The sequence below is a fragment of the Hemitrygon akajei genome, unplaced genomic scaffold, assembly GCF_048418815.1.
Source record: "Hemitrygon akajei unplaced genomic scaffold, sHemAka1.3 Scf000036, whole genome shotgun sequence".
Lineage (NCBI taxonomy): Eukaryota > Metazoa > Chordata > Chondrichthyes > Myliobatiformes > Dasyatidae > Hemitrygon > Hemitrygon akajei.
This window is the reverse complement of record NW_027331922.1, coordinates 4823261-4835703: the sequence shown is the minus strand read 5'-3', so window position 1 is coordinate 4835703 and position 12443 is coordinate 4823261. Positions and strand designations below refer to the sequence as shown.

Here is a 12443-nt window from a genome sequence, read left to right as displayed (position 1 = left end):
TCAAGTGAATGGCCTATGCTCTGAATAGTGTGAAGTGTCGAAGGAGAGAAGGACTTTGGTGTGCAAGTCTGTGGTACACACACTGTGAATGGTGAGGAGTGCCAAGGGACTGACACACGTCCCACTCGACACCGACACAGCCTCGCCGTGAAAGGTCCATAGTCCGACACACTCTGCATCATAATACTGACGTACTAATTTCGGTCTCCATTACCCGTACCCCTCCCGTCTCCTCATTAACTAACCTCGAGCGTATTCCCACTCCCATATCCTTTCTTGTATAATCTATAACAAGCAGGGGTGGATTAGATCAGGGAAAATGACGATTAACAAAGTCACGAAATGATTTTTGTTTCCACAGACGACATGGGAAGTGAACGACCAGCACGGGCTGACCGATCAGACTCAAACATATGGCTAATCTGCGTTTTAACAGCGACCCTCATTATCACGGGTATCTGCTGGAGGATTCATGGTGAGTTTCACACCTGTTGCAACGACCAAACCGCAGAGAATAAAAATGGCCACTGTAACAGCGATACATTCCCAACATTACCCCGAATCACCCTTCACTGTGATACCAAGATACCCCTTACTGTAGTACTGACGGGCCACTTATAATTACTACGACACATCACTCACCGTGACCCCGACACAACCCCCACCAACACATCGCTGAAAGTGACACCGACAGACAACTGACAACCATAGAACATTACAGCACAGAAGCAGGCTTTTTGGTTCTTCTTTGCTGTGCTGACCCATCTTTACTGCCTAGTCACACTGACCTGCAGCAAGACCATATCACCTCTCATCCATGTACCAGTCCAAGATTGTCTTAAATGATAAAAGTAAGCCTGCATTCACCAATTCAAATGGCATCTCATTCCACACTCCCACTACTCTCGGTGTGAAGAAGCCCACACTAATGTGCCCTTTAAACTTTTCGCCCTTCACCCTTAACCCATGTCCTTCGTTTCTTTTTTCTCCCCTAAACTCAGTTGAAAAAGCCTGCTTGCATTCACTCTACCTATACACACCATAATGTTATACACCTCTTTCAAATCACCCCTCATTCTTCAACGCTGCAAGGAATAAAGTCCTAACCTATTCAACCTTCCTCTGTAACTCAGTTTCTCAAGTCTCGGCAACATCCTTGTACACCTTCTCTGCACTCTTTCAACCTTATTAATACCTTTCCTCTAAGTAGGTGACCAAAACTAAACGGAACACTCAAAGTCGGCCTCATCAATGTCTTATAAAACCTCGTCATAACATTCCAGCTCTTATACTCAATAATTTGATTTATAAAGGCCAATGTGCAGAAAGTTCTGTTTACGACCCTATCTACCCGTGACGCCACTTTTAGAAAATTATGTATCTGTATTCACAGATCCCTCTGATCTACTGCACTCCTCAGTGTCCTACCATTTACCTTGTATGTTCTACCTAGGTTTTTCCTTCCAAAGTGCAATACCTCACACTTGTCTGCATTAAACTCAATCTTCAATTTGTCATCCCACTTTTCCAGCTAGTCCAATTCCCTCTGCAAGCTTTCAAAATCTTCCTCACTGTCCAATGCACTTCCAATCTTTGCATTATTTGCTGATCCAATTCACCACATTATCATCCAGATCATTGATATAGATGACAAATAACAATGGACCCTGCACTGATCCCTGTGACACACCACTAGTCATAGGCCTCCACTCAGAGAAGCAATCCTCCACTGCCACACTCTGGCTTCTCCCATTGAGCCAATGTCTAATCCAATTTACTACCTCTCCATGTATACCTAACGACTGAATCTTCCTAACTATCCTCCCTTGCGGGACCTTGTCAAAGACCTTACTGAAGTCCATGTAGTCAACATCCACTGCCTTCCCTTCATCTTCTTTCCTGGTAACCTCCTCGAAAAACTTTAATAGATTGGTTAAGCATGACCTGCTACGCACAAAGCCATGTTTGCTCTGCCTAATAAGTTCCTGCCTGTAGATCATATCTCTTAGTACTCCTTCCAATAAGTTACCTACTACTGACGTCAAACATACCGGCCTACAATTTCCCTGATTACATTTACAGCTATTTAAACAACGGAACAACATGAGCTACCCTCCAATCCTCCGGCACATCAACCGTGGATATCAACATTTTCAATATATCTGCCAGGGCCCCAGAAATCTCAACACTACTTTCCTTCAAGGTCCAAGGGAATAGTCTGTCTGCTCATGGGAATTTATCTATTCTGGTTTGCTTCAAGACAGCAAGCCCATACTCCTCTTTAACTGTTGAGGTTCCGTGACCTCACTACTTGTTTGCCTTATTTACTGAGGCTCCTTGCAATTCCTTAGTAAATACAGATGCTAAGAAAAAAAAACAATTAAAATCTCACCCATATCCTGTGGTTCCATAAATAGCCGAATGCTCTGTTCTTAAAGAGGACCAATTTTATCCCTCAATTTTATACTCCTCAACCACCTTATTTGCTCCTCGTTGCCTACAACTTTCAAACATCTCTTTATCCTTCTTTATCAGATTTCCAATCCACGCTTTTTCGATCTTTTCTCATTTCTTCAAATTTCCCCTTTTTCCAGTTTTGTTACTCAACCCGAGGAACTGATCTATCTTTATCCATGGCCAAGTTGAAACTAATGGTGTTACGATCACTAGACCCAAAGTGTTCCCCTACACACACTCCCGTCTCTTGTCCTAACTCGTTTCCTCATTGGAAATCTACTATTGCATCCTATCTTGTTGGTACCTCTAAAAATTGATTTAGAAAACTTTCCTGATCACATTTTACAAACTCTGACCCGTCGGTATGGGAGCCCCAACAATATGTGGAAAATTAAAATCTCTTACTATCACAACTTTATGTTTCCTGAAGTTGTCTGCTATCTCTCTGCAGCTCCAATTCTCGCTGACGATTGCGTGTTCTGAAATACAATCCCATTAATGTGGTCATACCATTCCTGTTTCTCAGTTCCAGCCAGATGGCCCTGGTAGACAAGCCCTCTAATCTATCCTGCCTGGGCACTACTGTAAAATTTTCCTTGACCAGCATTTCCAAAATACACCCTTCATCCCTTTGGCTGTACCACCTCTGAAACATCGTATCCCTGGAACATGAAGCTGCTAGTCCTGACCCTCCTATAGACAAGTTTCACTAATGGCTATGAAGTCATAATTCCATGTGTTAATCCACGCCCTCAGGTCGTCTGTCTTCCTCAAAATACTCCTCGCTTTTAAATAGGCACATCGCAGAAGATTATTACCACCACACACAGCTCTTCTATTTCTGACTTCTCATGAACTTTTAACATCATATATTTTCACCCCCCGCTCCACTATCTGCTCTGGCACTCTGGTTCCCATCCCCTTGCAAATCTAATTTAAACCATCCGCCATTGCACTAGCAAACCTCCCTGCAAGGATATGGGTCCCCCTGTAGTTCAAGTGTAACCCGTCTCTCTTGAAGAGGTCCCACCTGCCCAGAGGAGATCCCAAAGATCCAAAAATCTGAAACCGTGCCCCCATACCAGTTCCTCAACCACGTGTTCATCCTCCAGATCATCTTACACTTACCCTCACTGGCACGTGGCACAGGAAGCAATCTTGCGATCACTACTCTTGAGGTCCTGCTTTTTAACCTCCTACCGAACTCTCCATACTCACTCTTCAGGACCTCCTCACTCTTTCTTCCTACGTCATTGGTATCGACGAGAACCATGACATCTGGCTGCTCATCCTCCCATTTCAGAATGCTGTGCACAAGATCAGGGACATCCCTGACCCTGGCACACGGGAGGCAACAAACCATCCGGGGGTCTCTGTCACGACTACAGAACCTCCTGTCTGTACCTCTAACTATCGAGTCCCCTATCACTATCGCTCTCCTCATCTGCCCCGCTCCCTTCTGCACTGCAGAACCAGACTCAGTGCTAGAGATCCGGCAGCCGCAGCTTATCCCAGGTAAGTCATCCGCCCCAGCAGTATCCAAATCGGGATGCATGTTGTAGAGGGGAATGGCCAAGGGGGATCCCTGCTCTGTCTTCTCTTTTCTCCCTCCCTCGCCTGTCGATAACCCAATTACCTGTCCCCTGCTTCTTTGCCGTAACTACCTCCCTGAAACTACAATCTATAAGCTCTTCCTTCTCGGGAATGATCCCGAGGTCATCCAGCTCCTGCTCCAGTTCCCTAACGCGGTTTGTTAGGAGCTGCAACCGGAAGCACTTCCTGCAGGTGTTGTTGTCGGGGACACCGGAGTTCTCCCTCACTTCCCCCATCCTGCAGAAGAGTATTCCTGCATCCTGCCTGACATGTTCTCTACTCTAAACTAACGAAACAAAACTTACCGAAAACTACATTTGATAAGGTTCCACGCGGTAGGCTTATTCAGAAAGACAGAAGGCATGGGCTCCTGGGAAGTTTGACCAGGTGGATTCAGAATTGGCTTGCCTGCAGAAAACAGAGTGTCGTGGCAGAGGGAGTACATTCGGATTGGAGGGCTGTGACTAGTGGTGTCCCACAAGGATCGGTTCCGGCACCCCTACTTTTCGTTAATTTTATTAACGACCTGGATGTGGGGGTAGAAGTCATAAGTCGAGGGATAGAGTTTAAGAGTCGCGAGGTAATCATGCAGCTCTGTAATACTGTGGTCAGGCCATACTTGGAGTACTGTGTCCTCTCTGGTCGCCTCACTATAAGAAGGATGTGCATAGGTAACTGTACAGAGGAGATTTACCAGGATGCTGCCTGGTTTTGAGAGTATGCATTATGATCAGAGATTAAGCGAGCTAGGGTTTTACTCTGTGGAGAGAAGGAGGATGAGAGGAGACATGATAGAGGTGTACAAGATAATAAGAGGAATAGATAGAATGGACGGCGCCTCTTCCCCAGGGCACAACTGCTCAGTACAAGAGGACATGGCTTTAAGGTAAGGGGAGGGAAGTTCAAAGGGGATATTAGAGGAAGGTTTTTTACTCACAGCGTTTTTGGTGCCGGGAATGCACTACCTGAGTATGTGATGGAGGGAAATACACCAGTGAAATTTAAGAGAATACTAGACAGGTACATGGGGGAATTTGAAATGAGCGGTTATATGGGATGCAGGGTTTAAGGGTCGGCACAGCATTGTGGGCCGAAGGGCATTGACGTGCTGAACTATTCCATGTTCTATGTTCTGTAAAACAGACACACACCTAACCGTGATAAAAACACGGACCCTACCGTAACAAAATCATGACTTGTCCTGACACCGACACGCCATTCACCATAACATCTGCAATCCTGTCACTTCAGCACGTTCACGACCTTCAACGAGACACATTTACACTGCTAACCGCGAAAAGGGCACACACATGGCAATCACACTGACCGCCACGTACCCCTCACTAACATCGACATGTCCCTGACCGTGTTATTGATAAACTCCTCAAGGCGATCTGAAACACAATCTTCAGAATGACACCGTCACGCTATTCACCGTGACACTGAGGTGCCGTATACCGGGACAACTTCACACTCCTCAACGTGAACCGCTCTGCACCGCATCGTGACAAAGACTCACGCGTCACTGTAACACCCTTTAGCAAGACAGTATCGCCCCTCAAAATAACACCGATGCACCTCTCACCGAGGAAATTTCCCGCACCTCGCCCTGACATAGGAAAACTCCTGAACGTGATACCGACTCCTAAATTCACAATGACTCCAACATAGTACTCTCCGTGACAACGTCTAACAGCTCAGCGTGACCCTCTCATACACACCGTGGCCACGACATGTCTCTCACCGTGACAGAGCCAAAACCAGACAAGAACGGACACATATACTCTACCACCGTGAAACCACTGGACATTGATATACCCCTCAGCGTGACACAGAAACGCCTCTCACTATGCCCCCAGCACATCCTTCACTGTGACACCCTTCACCGTGACACTGACACAACACTCTCTGTGACCCGTTCGGTAGCGTGACGCTGACTCACGTGTAAACATCCTTTACCATGTCTCTCAGTATCACAGATTCGTCAGTCTAAGATCACCACCGACCGAAACTACCATGAGTTAAATTCATCCCTTCAGTCCAAGCTTTCTGCGCTCAACTCTAATCTGTCCGATCTTAAAAGAATGCACAGAGATCTCCGTCACCAGCTCACTGAGGTGGAGACGAAGTACAGATCTGTCAACGAAACCAAGGCTCAAATCTGTGAATTGTTGACCAGCAGAAGAGGTGAGGCATCATCCCCCTCTTTCACCCGCTCCTCATCACAGAGCAGGCATGGAGAGAGGAATCGTCACTCTGTGCTTGACATCGGGAGTGGGTGAAGAGATGGTATGGAGGGTGATTCACTCTGTGTTTGACCCGGTGAGTGTGTGATGGGGCTGCGTGAAGACAGTTTCATTCTATCACTGAATCCAGGAGAGTCTGACGAGACGTTGTGGAGGTGGATTCACTCTGTGTCTAACAGCGGGATCGTGTGTTGGGACATTGCTTAGAGCGGTTCACCCCATGTCTAACCCCTGAAGTGTGTTATGGCACCATGGAGGCTGACTTCAGTTTGAATCCATGAATGTGTGACGGGACAGTACTGCGGGGGCCTCACTCTCTGTCTGATTCCGACAGTGTGTGCTTCTGTCTATGTCCGAATCCCAGAGAGAGGAATGGGACGGAACAGACGGAGCATCACTCTGTGTCTGAATCCGGAAGTGAGCGATGGGACGGTGTGGAGGGAGATTCACTGTGTCTCTGGCCCCGGGAGTGTGCGATGAGAAGGTATTGAGGGAGCAACACTCTGTGCCTGATTCCCGGTGTGCGTCATGGGATGCTAGAGAGAGAGAGCATCTGTGTATGACTCCGGGACTGTGTGAAAGGACAGTGCAGAGGGACGTTCATTCTATGTGACACCGGATTGTGTGAATGAATGTTGTGGAGCGAGTCTGAACCCGTCAGTGTGCCATGGGAGATCGTTGTCGGAACCTCACTTTGTGTGAGAGCACAGCTGAGCGTGATCGGACGGTTGAGAGAGAGCTTCACTCTGTGACTTGCCAGGAGGTGTGTGATGTAAGGAGAGCGTAAGGAGGGAGATTTAGACTATGTTAGGCTCGGGAACGTGTGATGAGAAGGTGTGGAGGGAGATTCGCTCTGTGTCTGACCCCGGGAGTGTGTGACGGGATGGTGTGGAGGAACATTCACTAAGTATCTGACCCGGAGAGTGTGTGATAGGACGGTGTGGAGGCAGCTTCCCTCTGTGTCTGACCCTGGATGTGTGCCATTGGATGGTGTGGGGGGAGTTTCGCTCGTTTTCTGACCCCTGTGTAATTTGAAGTTACCGACCTGAAGGAGCATCATACTGTGTCTGACCCCGGGAGTATGTGACAATGGGAAGGAATGGCTGGGGAAGTGTGGATGGAGGCTCACTCTGTGTTTATCGGCAGGATTGCGTGATGGAAGAGCATGAAGTGAGCCTCATTCCATGTTTGACCCAAGGAGTTTTTGACAGTCTGGTGGAGTGACAGATTCAGTCTGAGCCTGACACCGATCGTGTGTGATGGGACAGTGTGAAAGGAGAATCAGTCTGTGTCTGAGACTGGGAGAGTATAATGAGTCCGTGAGACAAGAGCTTCATTCTTCGTCTGCTCCAAGTGTGTGTGACGTGACAGTGTGGATGGAACCAAAATTTGTAGTCTGACCCGTCAGGAATGTGTGTGATTGAATGTCCTGCAGGGACCTTCACTCTATAACTGACTCCGGGTGCCTGTGATGAGACAGTGATGAGGTAGTTTCTTTGCTAATCTTATCTCGGGTGTGTGCGATGGGACGGTGCGGAGAGAGATTCACTCTGTGTCTGACATGGCGAGAATGTGATGGGACGGTGTGGAGGGAGTTTCACTCTGTGTCTGACCCCGGGAGTGTGTGATGGGATGGTGTGTAGGAGATTCACTCTTTGTCTGAGCCCGGGAGTGTGTAATGTGACCGTGTGGAGGGAGATTCACTCTGTCTCTGACCCCGTGAGTGTGTGATGGGACAGTGTGGAATGACACAGTGTGTTTGAGATGGGGTGTTATGCAGGGAGCATCACTCTGTGTCTAACCCCAGGAATGAGCATTAGGAGAGTGAGGAGGCAACTTCACTTTGTCTTTAAACCGGAAGTGTCTGATGGGACAGTGCAATACGGAGCTCACACAGGGTGAAACCCCTGGGAGTGTGATGGGACTGTATGGAGCGAGTGTCACTCTGCGTCTGACCTCTGTCGACTGTAACAGGATGATGTGGAAGGAGCTTCACTCTATGACTGACACAGTGTGCGCGTGATGGAATGCTATGGAAGGAGCATCACTTATATCTGACCCCTGGAGTTTGTGACGTGACGGTGTTGAGGGAGTTTCAGTCTCTGTGTCAGATCCCGGGAGTGTGTGGACGGAAGTCATGGAGGGAAATTCACTCTGTGTCTGACATGGGGAGTGTGTGATAGGACGATGTGGAGGGTGCCTCACTCTATGTCTGACCCCGGGAGTGTGTGATGGGACGGTGTGGAGGGAGCTTCACTCTGTGTTGGACTCCGGGTGTGTGTGATGTGAGGGTTTGGAGGGAGATTCACTCGGTGTCTGTCCCCGGGAGTGTTTGATGGGAAGGTATGGAGGTAGATACACTCTGTGTCTGACACCGGGAGTGTGTGATGGGAGGGTGTGGAGGGAGATTCACTCGGTGTCTATCCCCGGGAGTGTGTGATGGGAGGGTGTGGAGGGAGATTCACTCTGTGTCTGACCCCGGGAGTGTGAGATTGGACGGTGTGGAGGGAGCTTCAGTCTGTGTCTGACCCCGGGATTATTTGATTGGACGGCGTCTGTCTCCTGGCGGATTCACTGCTACTTGTTCGGAAATTCCAGAGCCAATTTGTCAAGGGACCGGTGGGGAGGGTGTTTCATTCTATACGTGACCAGGTGTGTGTGATGGGTCTGTGAGGATGGGTCGTCTTTCGGAGTCTGACTCACAATGGATGTAATGGACGGTACGCAGTGAGATTCACTGTTTCTTTTTTCCCAATTTCCAGAGCAAGCGTTTTCCCAGAACTGGATCAGAAATGAAGGCCCGTGTTATTATATATCCACGGTTAGCACTTCCTACGATGAAGCGAAGCAGTATTGTTCGAAATCTGATTCTAAACTTCTTGAAATAAATTCTGCAGAAGAAGAGGTACGTGTCAGATCGACGGAAGATATATCCACACTAGAGGGAAGCTCCCTCCATACCGTTTGATGTCATACTTCCGTGGTCAGACGCAGAGTGAAGCTCCTACCTTCTCCTACTAGCACATACTCCTGCTGTCAGAAACGGATCGAATCTCCTTCACACCGTTCCATCACACTTGTCCGGTGTCAGACACATAGTGAGATTCATTCTACACCGTCCCATCACACACTCTCGGGGTCTGACACAGAGTGAAGCTCCCTCCTCATCGTCCCATCACACACTCCTGCTGTGAGGCTCATTCCACATCGTCACATCATACACTTCCGTGCCATTCTCTTTCAACACCATCCCTTCACCCTCTCCTGGGTGCAGACATAAAGGGACGCACCGTAAATATATTTTGAATTCAATCATTAATGATAGCAATTTAATTTCACAGAATTTTGTTACTATAACTGTCCGCGACCAAGGCAATTCATACTGCATTGGAAAATGCAAAGACGGGTGAGATTTGGGATCTTGCAAGTTTCTGAGAAGAAAGTGGGTCGTCTGTTTGATACACGCTGCGAGAACCGAGTGGGCAGTGGATTTAACTTGAGGACTTGCACAGGCTGCGGGAAGGCTGTGTGCAGTGGGATTAGTTTGTGGTCAGACACGGGTTGCTAAAGGGAGTCGACAGTGGTATGCGTTTGCGGACAAACAAGGGCTGTGGGTTGAGAGTGGGCATTCGGGACGTTTTGGAGACAGAGAAAGTTCTGCGGTGAGAGAATGAGCAATTGGATTTGAGGATCGACAAGGGCTGTTGGTATTGAGTGTGCAGTAAAATTAATATAACCATTTCACTACATAACAATTACAGCATGGAAACAGGCCATCTCGGCACTTCTGGTACGTGACGAACGCTTACTCTCACCTAGTCCCATCTAACTGCACTCCATAACCCTCCAATCATTTCCTATCCATATGCCTATCCATTTGTTTAAATGACAAAATGGAACCTGCCACTACCACTTCTACTGGAAGCTCGTTTCACACAGCTACCACTCTCTGAGTAAAGAAGATCCCCCTCGAGTCGCCCCTGTACTTTTGCCCCCTTAACTCTCAACTCATGTCCTCTTGTTTGAATTACCCCTCCTCTCAATGAGAAAGCCTAACTGTGTCAACTCTATCTAACTCCCTCAAAATTTTAAATACCTCTATCAAGATCCCAATCAACCTTCTCCGCTTAAAGGAATAAAAATCTAACTTGTTCAACCTTTCTGTGTAACTCAGGTGCTGAAACCCAGGTAACATTCTAGTAAATCTACTCTGTACTCTCTCTATTTTGTTGACATCCTTCCGATAATTCGATGACCAGAACTGCACAGAATACTCCAAATTTGGTCACACCAATGTCTTGTACAATTTTACCATAACATCCCAACTCCAAAACTCAATGCTCTGATTTATAAAGGCCAGGATACAAAAAGCTTTCTTCACCAGCCTGTTCACATGAGATTCCACTATCAGGGAACTATGCACCAATATTCCTGGATCACTCTGTTATACAGAATTCCACAATGCCCTGCCATTTACCATGTATTTCTTATTTTGATGAGTCCTACCAAAATGTTGCAACTCACAGTTATCAGCATTAAACTCTATCGGCCATCTTCCAGCACACTCTTCAGGCTGGGCTAAATATCTCTGCAAGCTTTGAAAGCCTACTTCATTATCAACAACGGCATCTATCTTAGCATTATCTACATTCTTACTAATCCAGTTTATCACCCCATCAACCAGATCATTAATGTGTATGACAAACAACATTGGACCCAGTACAGATCCCTGAGGCATATCTCTAGTCAGCGGGCTCCAACCTGACAAACAGTTATCTACCACTACTCTGCAGCATCTCCCATCCAGCCACTGTTGAATCCATTTTACTACTTCAATATTAATAACCTTTCGTGCGGAACGTTGTCAAAAGCCTTACTGAAGTCCATATAGACAACATCCACTGCTTTACCCTCATCAACCTTCCTCTAACCTCTTCAAAAAATTCGATAATATTTGTCAAACATGACCTTCCACGCACAAATTCATATTAACTCCTTCTAATCAGACCCTGCCTATCCAGATAATTATATATTCCATCTCTGAGAGTAATTTCCATTAATTTACACACCACTGACGTCAGACTTGCAGGCCTGATAACTGTTAGGTTTTCTCTTAGATTCTTTCATAAACAATGCAACCAGATGAGCAATTCGCCAATCCTCGGGCACCATCTCCGTTTCTAATGACATTTGAAATATTTCTGTCAGAGCCCCTGCTATTTCTACAGTAACTTCCGTCAAGGTCCTAGGGGAGACTCTGTCAAGACCTGAAGACTTATCCACTTTTATATTCTTTAAAAACACCAGTACTTCTTCTTCTTCAATCATCATATTTCCCTTAACTACCTTGCTTGTTTGCCTCACCTTACACAATTCAATATCCTTCTCCTCAGTGAATACCGATGTAAAGTAATTGTTCAAAATCTTCCCCATCTCGTTTGATTCCACACATGGCTATTCCCTCTGATTCTCTAAGAGACCCATTTTATATTTCACTATCATTTTCTTATTAATATAACTGCAAAAATCCTTTGGATTTATTTTCACCCTATTTGCCAAAGCAACCTCATATCTTGTTTCAGCTTTTCTAATTTCTTTCTTAAGATTCTTTTTACTTTCTTTACATGCCTTGAGCACCTCATTTACTCTATGCTGCTGTATTTATTGTAGATCTCTCTCTTTTTCCGAACCATCAATATCTCTTCAAAATGATGGCTGTCTCAAACTTTTAAACCTTTCAACCTAACAGGAACATAATCATTCTGTACCCACAGAATTTCAACGTTAAATTATCTCTATTTCTTTATTACATCCTTCCCATAAAACAAATTGTCCCAATGCACTCCTTCTAAATCCATTCGCATCTCCTCAAAGTTAGCCTTTCTCCAATCAAAAATTTCTACCCTGTGTCCAGTCATTTCCTTCTCCATAATTATATTGAAACTAATGATATTGTGATAACTGGACCTGAAGAGCTCCCCAAATCTTACCTCCGTCACCTGACCTATGTCATGCCCTAACAGGAGATCCAGAACTGCCCTTTCTCTAGTTGGTACCTCTATGTATTGCTGCAAAAAACTATACTGCATAGATTCTACAAACTCCAAACCATCCAGCACTTTTACAGAATTGGCTTCCCAGTCCATG

At 46.3% G+C, this 12443-nt stretch overlaps 1 long non-coding RNA gene across 1 annotated transcript; it reads left to right on the top strand.

Annotated features, from left to right (window-relative positions):
- The first annotated feature begins 359 nt into the window (after positions 1 to 359).
- Positions 360 to 9150, top strand: LOC140720081 (uncharacterized). Its single transcript, XR_012097096.1, has 3 exons — positions 360 to 475; positions 6022 to 6237; positions 9059 to 9150. It is a non-coding gene; the product is annotated as an uncharacterized lncRNA (long non-coding RNA).
- Positions 9151 to 12443: the final 3293 nt, after the last annotated feature.